Source organism: Neovison vison, chromosome 6 (assembly GCF_020171115.1).
Source record: "Neovison vison isolate M4711 chromosome 6, ASM_NN_V1, whole genome shotgun sequence".
Taxonomy (NCBI): Eukaryota; Metazoa; Chordata; class Mammalia; order Carnivora; family Mustelidae; genus Neogale; species Neogale vison.
In genome coordinates this window covers 87215369-87225560 of record NC_058096.1, presented here as the reverse complement: position 1 = coordinate 87225560, position 10192 = coordinate 87215369, and the positions used below count along the sequence as shown (strand labels likewise).

Genomic DNA, 10192 nt, shown 5'->3' with positions numbered 1-10192 from the left:
ACAGTTTCACTTTATTTTTTTAAGCTGGTGATACTTTATTATACAGAGAAATTGGCAAAGGACAGCTTCATTTTTGTTAAAGAATCTCCACCAAAAATGTCTAGTGAGTCATCTGGTGAAGCAGTTAACTTAATAAAATAGTTGGTATTTACTGAGTCCTTGCAATATTCCAGAGCTGTTAAACTAGATGCAAATGCCACCATAAAAACAGGAGTTTTCGGGGCGCCTGGGTGGCTCAGTGGGTTAAGTCTCTGCCTTCAGCTCAGGTCATGATCTCAGAGTCCTGGGATTGAGCCCTGCATCGGGCTCTCTGCTCAGCAGGGAGTCTGCCTTGCCCCCCCTCTCTCTGTCTGCCTCTCTGCCTACTTGTGATCTCTGTGTGTCAAATAAATAAATAAAATCTTTAAAAAAAAAAAGAAAAAAAAAACCACAGGAGTATACATTAGGACCCAGACTTAGAAAAGGTCCCCCTTCAAAGACTCAAACTTGCACAGACTGAGGACTCCTATTTCTAGAAGTTCAAAAACCTCCTTTCTTACCTCGAGAATGTCCATCATCCTCCTCAATTCCTGATCTCTCCAGTTCTAGTAAAAAACCAGAAACTTCAAGAGGTTCAAATTAAGGCCATCTTGTTTAGTGAGTCCTTTAATTCTCCCTGGTGTTCCTACACCCAGGTGCACCATATACTTCTCCAGCAACTTTACCTGCTCCTGGATTTTTCTGTGTTTTGCAAATAATTTCATAACTTTGCTGTCTCTCCTCTGAATGCTAATGAGCTCCAAGGCCCAGAGAGCAGAGCTGCATATGATCAGCATCAGGACCAACTTCTTCTCATTATGGTTTTTCTAAAGATTTACCCACTTAGGGCAGATTTCTTTTAGGTATGATGAAAGACTAGGAGTCAAATCATTGGCCTTGAGGAAACAGGAATATGATTGGTTAAGTTCTTCTAATTCAATCACTGGGCAATTGGCTGCTGTAATAGTCATTCATAAGTTTCTACAGGTCTTCAGGGGTCCCTGGTTTGGGCTCTGATTTTGCAAGAACATCAGTAATTTTCTTCTTCTCCTCTTTGTCCTGGTGTCATCTTCTTTTGTTCCTTTGGTTGTATCAAGAAACATTTTTAGGCTGTTTGGTTTTCTTTGACACTGCAGGAGCTGGAGCTGTCTCCTGCTGCATTATTTCTGGACCTCCTCCTCTTCCACTATCTGATGTTTCTGAGCTGCCAGCTGCTCCTGCGGGCTGGTTCTCCCACCACTCATCTACAAGATCGTCTGCCATCTCCAGGCGGGACTATTGTGAGCAGACCACCAAGGGAAAGTGGACAATGGCAGGTATTCTCCCTGGCTCCAAACCCAGAGGCCAGCATTGGCAGCCAGCACAAGGAGCCTCTCCTCAAATGAGGCCACCTCTGCCCACAGTTTCAATTTAACTGCAACATTTTAGTAGGAGACTTTTAGGTAAAAAAAACATCAAGGAAGTAATTGGCAAATGATTCCCCATAAATTTCCAAATATTCTCCTACCCACTTAAATGAAAGGAGACTGCGTCGCACCTTATAGAATATCTAACTTCCATTAGTAAAATATTGTTGTCCTCTGCAAATACTGTGTAGTACTAGTGCCCAGAGACTAAGATAATGAAAGCTTTACCATAGAAAAGCTGACATTATATTTATCATTATATTTATTACAGACATTATATTTATCACACATTTATTTATTATATTCTTTATACAGCGAGTATACAGATATTAAGTGTAGTGGTGTTGGTTCTAAATAGTTTTTTTAATTCTGTTTTTCACTTCTCTATTAGCATTATAATGCTACAAGAAGAAAAAAAGAATCTGACAGCTACATTATGGAGTTATGCAAATTACTTACCACAAACTAAGCTAAATAGCAGACACTTTTATACAAGGGGAAAATGTTCCTTAGCAGGTGCACCAGAATTCTTTCACGACTGTCAAAAACCAAACCCTGCGAACTCTTTCTTGAATTAATTTAGAATAATTTCTTCTAAATATAGAAGTCTTCATTTAGACTATCAACTTATAGTGGCCTTCTAAATGCCAAGCAAACATTCTTTATTATACTTCTTATCTGATTGTATGCAAACAATTAACTGAAAAGAAATTCCTTCCACAGTATGTTTCAAAGATTTTTAGTGTTAACCATTTAACAATGTTTGAGTTCCAACTGTTTTTTTTTTTCTTTTTTCCTCTTCAATCACTATTTGGCTATCTCGCACTTGTGTATTAAAAAAAAAAGTTAGTATCTACTTCTAATTTATTGTGTTCTTCTTCAGCATGCTCCCTGGCCTTAAAATATGATACAAAATAAATTAGACTTCATCAATTTCCATTGTAATCATAGCCATTGTGTAGCCTTCATCATTACATTTGTCATTTGCTTTCTATTCCCTTCTAGGTAAATAATGACAATATTTCCATTTTTTTTAATAAGTTCTCAAAAAAAGGCAACCTTGTGCTTTTCTAACAAGCCTATTCAAACTCGACTTGTTTAACCAATGCTTTAAACATTAATGTAAACTAATTTGACTGATAAAATATACTTTGTTTCAAGATAAAACATACTTTGTCCAGGATTTTGACTGCTTTTTCATTCTGGTAGTAGAATTGAAGGAGAATGATCACTGCCAATTAGAAATTTGTTTAAAAGAAAGAGCTGAGATGTCTTTCAACAGAAGAATGTATAAAGAAGATGTGGTCCATATATACAATGGAATCACTCAGCCATCAGAAATGATGAATACCCAACTTTTGTATCAACATGGGTGGGACTGGAGGAGATTATGCTGAGTGAAATAAGTCAAGCAGAGAAAGAATGTTATCATATGATTTCGCTTACTTATGGAACATAAGGAATAGCATGGAATTCATTAGGAAAAGGAAGGGAAAAATGAAAGGGCAGAAATCAGAGGGGGAGATGAACCATGAGAGACTGTGGACTCCGAGAAACAAACTGAGGGTTTTAGAGGGGAGGGGGGGGGGATGAGTTGGCCCAGTGATAGGTATTAAGGACAGCAAGTATTACATAGAACATTGGGTATTATATGTAAACAATGAATCTTAAAACATTATATAAAACAGTAATGATGTACTATATGGTGACTAATATAACATAATAAAAAATAATAATTAAAAAAACTGATTACAGAAACATGAATATATGAGACTGGGCTATACAGATTTTCCTTCCCAAAAGGTAAGAGCTCAACAAATATTTAATAGTATCAAAAAGAAAGCCTAATTATAAAGTAGGTGTGGAAAAAACTGGCTTAATTCAAGGGGAAAAATATCTGAATTATTTAATAACTTACATCTTATATTGTTAGATAGGTAATGTGACCAGAAACACATTTAAGTTTCTTATCACATATATTTAAATAAACAAAATTGTTTTTAAAAACTCAACTCTTAAATCCTAAAAACAAATCAAATGTTAGGAAACTAAGAATCCAAGGTTTAAAAGATCCTATGAATGTCCTTAGTGTTTAAGATTATGTTTATTTAAACCCCTAAAAACTTTTCAATATAAGTTTTGTAGAAAAGAAATCCATTATTTGTACTGATATAGAAAAAAGTAGTGCCATGTGCATCATTCCTCAGTAGTGGATGTTATGAATTAAACTAATGAATGAAGCTACATATGTGAAAACTAATTTGGACAAATAGTGCCTAGTTCATTACTATTCATCACAACTGGTGTTTTAACATTTTTTCTTTTCTTTTTTTTTTTTAAGATTTTATTTATTTATTTGACAGAGAGAGAGAGAGATCACAAGTAGGCAGAGAGGCAGGAGGTAGGGGGCGGGGAGCAGGCCCCCTGCTAAGCAGAGAGCCTGATGTGGGGCTGGATCCCAGGACCCTGAGATCATGACCTGAGCCGAAGGTGGAGGTTTTAAGCCAGTAAGTCACCCAGGTACCCCACATCTTTTCCTTTCAATTGTGACTTTATTTTGTAACAGTTGCTGATAAAAATAAATAAATGAATACATATTTAGAAAAGTAGAAATAAAAATGACAAATGTATTGTTAAATGCTCAACACCCATAGTATCAAAGATGTTAAATAAGACAACCAAAATTCACTTTCCTCTTAGCAAATTAATAAATTATTGAAAGTATCCATTTCTTGGGGCACCTGGGTGGCTCAGAGGGTTAAGCCTCTGCCTTCAGCTCAGGTCATGGTCTCAGGGTCCTGGGATGGAGCCCTGCATCAGGCTCTCTGCTCAGCGGGAAGCCTGCTTCCTCCTCTCTCTCTGCCTGCCTCTCTACTTACTTGTGATCTCTCTCTCTGTCAAATAAATAAATAATCTTAAAAAAAAAAAAGAAAGTATTAATTTCTTATATATATTGTTGATGGTGTATATGTACATTCTTACAGACCCAAAGGACAGTATAGGCTACCATGTAATGTACACCAAAACCCTTTACGATGTGCACATAAGGTGATCTCACTGCTAGGAATTTATATCAAGGAAATAATATTCATAGCACTATTTGTACAAATATGGACCCATACTTTTAAAATTCTGCCAATAGATCTGTTAAATAAACCATGGTACATGCATAAAATTAAAAACAGTGTACCCACTAAAAAGGAAAAAATATTTAAGGATATTGAAAGATGTTCACAAATTAAAATTAAATACAAAACAACACAATATGAAACTGGGCAGAAAGAGTTAACATAGCAGGCCTACCTGTTATTCTTTGAAAGATTTATTTATGAAATTGTCTCGGCTGACATCTGAGAATTTAGATTTCAGGAGATTTCCTAACACCATTAACTGAGAAGAGTGGCTCATTGTACGTAAACTATGCAAAAAATAGAGTTTATACTAAACACCTACTTTTCTTCTGGGAGTCTGAAATTTAGTTATATGCCCACAGAGGATACCTACATGATCAACACCCAATAAAAACTCTGGGCATCGACTCTGTTACAGACTTGCCTGGTTGGCAATCTTTCATAAGTGCCATATCACAATTCACTGTTGAAGAATTTAAGTATGTTCTTTAGGACTCCACTAAGAAAGGAAACTTGAAGCTTGCACCTGGACTTCCCAGATTCTGCCTGTGAGCCTTTTCCCTTTGCTGATTTTGCTTTGTACCTTTTCCTGAAATAATCGTAGTCTGGAGAACGACCATATGTTGAGTCATCAGAATTCTCCTAGTGAGTCATCAGACCTGGGGGTGTTGGTAACCCTTCTCACAGAAATACATTTTTTGAATATATAAGTAAATACTTATAAATGAGTAAGAAAAAACAATATACTAAGAATATGAGTCGTGGATCATGATTGTTCTTAATCTAAGAAATCATCAGTATTGCTATCCTGTCTACAATGGGCTTGCCTCCTTCTGTAATTTTTTTAACATAGTTATTTAAATGATTGAATTTCTTTCTTGTTCTCAGAATTAAAATAAGAACCCTAGAATAAAGATAGCAACTGCTTATGCTTAAAAAAAAACTAAACTAAAATAAAATAAAATGAGAACCCTAGAACAAATGTAACATTTCTGAAAGTTACAGTATAATTGTGGTAATGAAATAGATGGTGAATACTAAATATGTAGAAACAAGGTGTGGAGTAAATTTTATTATTGTGACAAACATGCAAAATACTATTAATTTTATCATTGCTTTCATAACACATCATCATTTTCTAGGATATATAAAATTATCACACTGCTAGCTTGTTATTTACCACCTTCACAAACTAAACAAATTAAATTTGGATCAAAAGTCAACCTGGGGCACCTGGGTGGCTCAGTGGGTTAAGCCTCTGCCTTTGACTCAGGTCATGATCTCAGGGTCCTGGGATCAAGGCCCGTGTGGGGCTCTCTGCTCAGTGGGGAGCCTGCTTCCCCCAATCTCTCTGCCTGCCTCTCTGCCTACTTGTGATCTCTCTCTGTCAAATAAATAAATATATTTTTTTAAAGTCAACCCGGTTTTGCATTTGATAGTCAAAAAATTTCAGTATGCAGCATGCATTTGAACATTTTCTAATTTTAGCTTCCTCATGGAACTTGTTTCTCAAGAGTAATTTCTGTTGAGGTGTGAAGTGTAACTCATTTGTGTACTCGTTATTTACTCATCCTTCACTTATTTATGGTGTACAATGTGGCAAAAAACTTAGAAAATAATTAAATAGACACACAACTGAACAAATTTACAAAATTAACAAATTTACAAATATTGGTTAATTGGTTTTTAATGAAAACTGTAGTAAAATATTTGTTTAATCTATTTGCAAGCTGCTAATCTATATCTATATAATTCCTCTATCATGTCACCTAACAATAAAACATAATTATTTCTGGGGCACCTGGGTGGCTCAGTGGGTTAAGCCGCTGCCTTCGGCTCAGGTCATGATCTCAGGGTCCTGGGATCGAGTCCCGCATCGGGCTCTCTGCTCAGCAGGGAGCCTGCTTCCTCCTCTCTCTCTCTGCCTGCCTCTCTACCTACTTGTGATCTCTCTCTGTCAAATAAATAAATAAAATCTTTAAAAAAAAATAATTATTTCCATTTCAAGTGAATACATTGCAGTGCTCAAGTCTAAATTTTTGTTCTTTGACCAAGAATTCATAAATTTCAAGTCACTGAAATATTTCACCTACAAATTTTGTTGTTGTTATTTTTCCATATCAGAATTAGGGAATTAGGTGAATTTTGTAAGACTGATGAATCATAAACCTGTACCCCTGAAACAAATAATACAGTATATGTTAAATTTTAAAAAAAGAATTAGGGCATTAGGGAACACAGGTTTAGATTTAGTTTAGTTTGGCTCTTGGTGCAAATGGAAAAAGATGCTAATGTGTATATTCAGAGATACAGAAAGTATCATTTTCAAAAATTTAAGAGCTCAAATTTTAAAATTCCTCATTAATATAGACAGTTTTCCTTGTAAAATGATAGTGTACTGCCTCAGATGTCATAAAGCAGAAATTTAGGAAAGAGAAAATTCCAGCTAAGCATCTATATTTCATAATTTTAAAAATACATTAAATAAAATTTGACCATATTTATCTTTTCTTTTCCTCGAGGATTACTTTCTTTTTCAAATATATATACATAACTAACCTAAATGACATACTTTGCATTTCAAAGTACAAATTTTTGCATGTTAAAATGTAGCTCTTATATAATACATAGCAAGAAGATTATCATTTTTACTGTTATTTATATGGGGTTGTTAAGATTTTTGGGTTTTGATGGGGTACTTTGAAAGGAAACTAAAGAGAATGTTTTCTTTCTATGTTTAAAGCTGTCATTGAGGTTTCCTACCCCTTTCATTTAATAGAAATTTCTGGGGCACTCTATTGTTTAATGTCTCTGGTGAAATCACACACTCTTCAGTGCTTGACTGTTTATTTGGTTTGGCTGCCACTGTGGGAACAATTTAGACTGTTTGAAGAATGTGCTCAAAATAATGAGAATGACTGACAGCTGAGTGAGATTAAAAATCCCATAAAAGTAAAAGAAAGGTAAAATGCATTTTTTTATAACTTTAGGCTTTTACTTCCTTTTTTTTCTTCTTACATTTTGAACTGTTATATACTGAATTCTCATTTAGTCCTTAATTAGTGGGATTCTTATCTTAGGTGAGAGAAGCCAAATTTTGAAGAAATATTATGCTTTTTTATCCTTGTTTCAATGGCAAAATATTGATGGTTTTTATTATAATAGTAACTTACCAAATAGTTTTTCATCCATTTATTTAAAACAAAAATACACCAAAATTTCAAGAAGTAAATTTTACATATTTCAGCTGATTTATTCTTCTTCAACGTTTATTTTTTTATTGGTAACAGAATTTCACAATGATATTTTTAGAATTTTTATATTATGATTTAGTCTGATACTCAAGAAGACTCCAGAGGTTCTCTCTCACTTTTATAGAGGTTCTGTTCCCAATGTTCCACCCCCTCAAAAATAAAAAGAAATAAATCACAGTGATGCATGGTGAAAATAATTTTTCACACTTTATATTGAAGCCAGGACAACATGGGAAGATGACTGATAACTGGGCTTAAGTTCCAGCTAAACTAATAAATATTTATTTTACCAAGTCTTGACTTATAACATATTTCCTTTGGAAACATTGTAAGAATAAATACTTACTTAAGGATAATATTTACATATTAAGTCTCCTGAAACTGTTTAATAAATCTGTGTCTCATCTCTCCTTCCACTGTTTCCCCACTTCTTGAGGGACACCTGCTCTGCAAGAGGGCAACACATGTACTGAGCTGATTGAAGCCCCCTTCTGACAAGCAGCATGATTGTAAATAGTTACAAATCCAATGCTAATAAGACAGCCCTCAATTTATCTCATCCTTTGGAAGGGACCAAAGTAAACATGGCCATGTCAAAAAATCCACTTAAAATTGCACTTACTATTGAACAAAAAAAATAATAATAAAATATCTAGGAATAAATTTAACCAAGGAGGTAAAAGACCTGTACTTTAGTGGGAAAAAAAAAACAAAAACTATAAAACACTGATGGAAGACATTAAAGGTGACACAAACATATGGAAAGGTACTCCAGGTTCATGGATTGGAAGAACAAATATTGTTAAAACAAATGTACTACCCAAAACAATCTACAGATTTAATACAATCCCCATCAAAATACCAACAACACTTTTCATAGAACTAGAACAAATAATACTGAAATTTGTTTGAAACCACAAAAAAACCCAAAAGTGAAAGCAAATTTGTAAAACAAGAACGAGCGGCACCCAGGTGGCTAAGTGGGTTAAAGCCTCTGCCTTCGGCTCAGGTCATGATCTCACTGAGAGATCAGCTCCACATTGGGTTCTCTGCTCAGTGGGGAGCCTGCTTCCTCCTCTCTCTGCCTGCCTCTCTGCCTACTTGTGATTTCTGTCGAGAAAATAAATAAATTCTTAAAAAAAAAGAAAGAAAAACAAGAACAAAGTGGGAGATATTGCTATCCCAGATTTCAAGATATACTACAGACCTATAGTAATTAAAATAGTAGTGTACTGGCATAAAAATAAACACATAGACCAATGAAACAGAATAGAATGGCCCAGAAATAAACCCATGACTATATGGTCAGTTAATCTATAATAAAGGAGGCAAGAATATACAATGAGACAAAGACAGTTTCCTCAACATGCTGGGAAAACTGGACAGCTACGTGCAAAGGCGTGAGAGTGAATGACTTTCTTACACCAAATGGATTAAAGACCTAAATGAGAGATGTGAAACCATAAAATTCATAGGAGAAATCATAAGGAGTATTTTTTACATTAACCATAACTATTTTTCTAGATATCACTCCTCAGGTAAGGGAAACAAAACAAAACTAAGCTAGTGGGACAACTTTTGCACAGTGAAGGAAACCATCAACAAAATGACAAGGGAACCTACTGAATGGGAAAAGATATTTGTAAATAATATATCTGATAAAGGGTTAATAGCCAACATATATAAAAACTCATACAACTTAATAGTAAAAAGTCCCCAAATAATTCAATTAAAAAATGGGTAGAAGACATGAGCATTTTTCTTTTTTTTTTTTTTTGAGATTTTGTTTATTTATTTGACAGAGATCACAAGTAGGCAGAGAGGCAGGCAGAGAGAGAGAGGGGGAAGCAGTCTCCCTGCTGAGCAGAGAGCCCAGTGCGGGGCTCGATCCCAGGACTCTGGGATCATGAACAAAAAGGCAGAGGCTTAACCCACTGAGCCACCCAAGTGCCCCGAACATTTTACATTATACTATACATCTGAAACTAATATAAAACTGCATGCTAATTATACTTCAATTAAAAAAAATCCAGTGGCTCAAAATTCTCCATTATTCATATGTATATACATAAACCTAGAAATCATCTTTGATTTTTCCCTGTCATATTCCTAATTAATTACTAAGCCCTGTCAATTCTCTCTAAATTTCTTCTGAAATCAAGCACACATTTTCCCACTCCAAGTAGTAGTATTTTGGACTAAACTATAATAATCTCTTATCACATAACCAACTTCTCTCCTTGATTCCACTTTTTTTACTTTATAGTTAACTTCCCAAACCACATTAGATTAATTTTGTTACAAACATATATCCAGTGTTCTCCATTCGCATAGGATGTAGAAAGGAGAAAAGAATGTTACTTCCACTATAACACTGAGAAAA

General features: G+C 34.7%; 1 pseudogene; it reads right to left on the bottom strand.

The window, feature by feature from the left end:
* Positions 1 to 451: 451 nt before the first annotated feature.
* LOC122910466 lies at positions 452 to 1281 on the bottom strand (annotated as a pseudogene).
* Positions 1282 to 10192: the final 8911 nt, after the last annotated feature.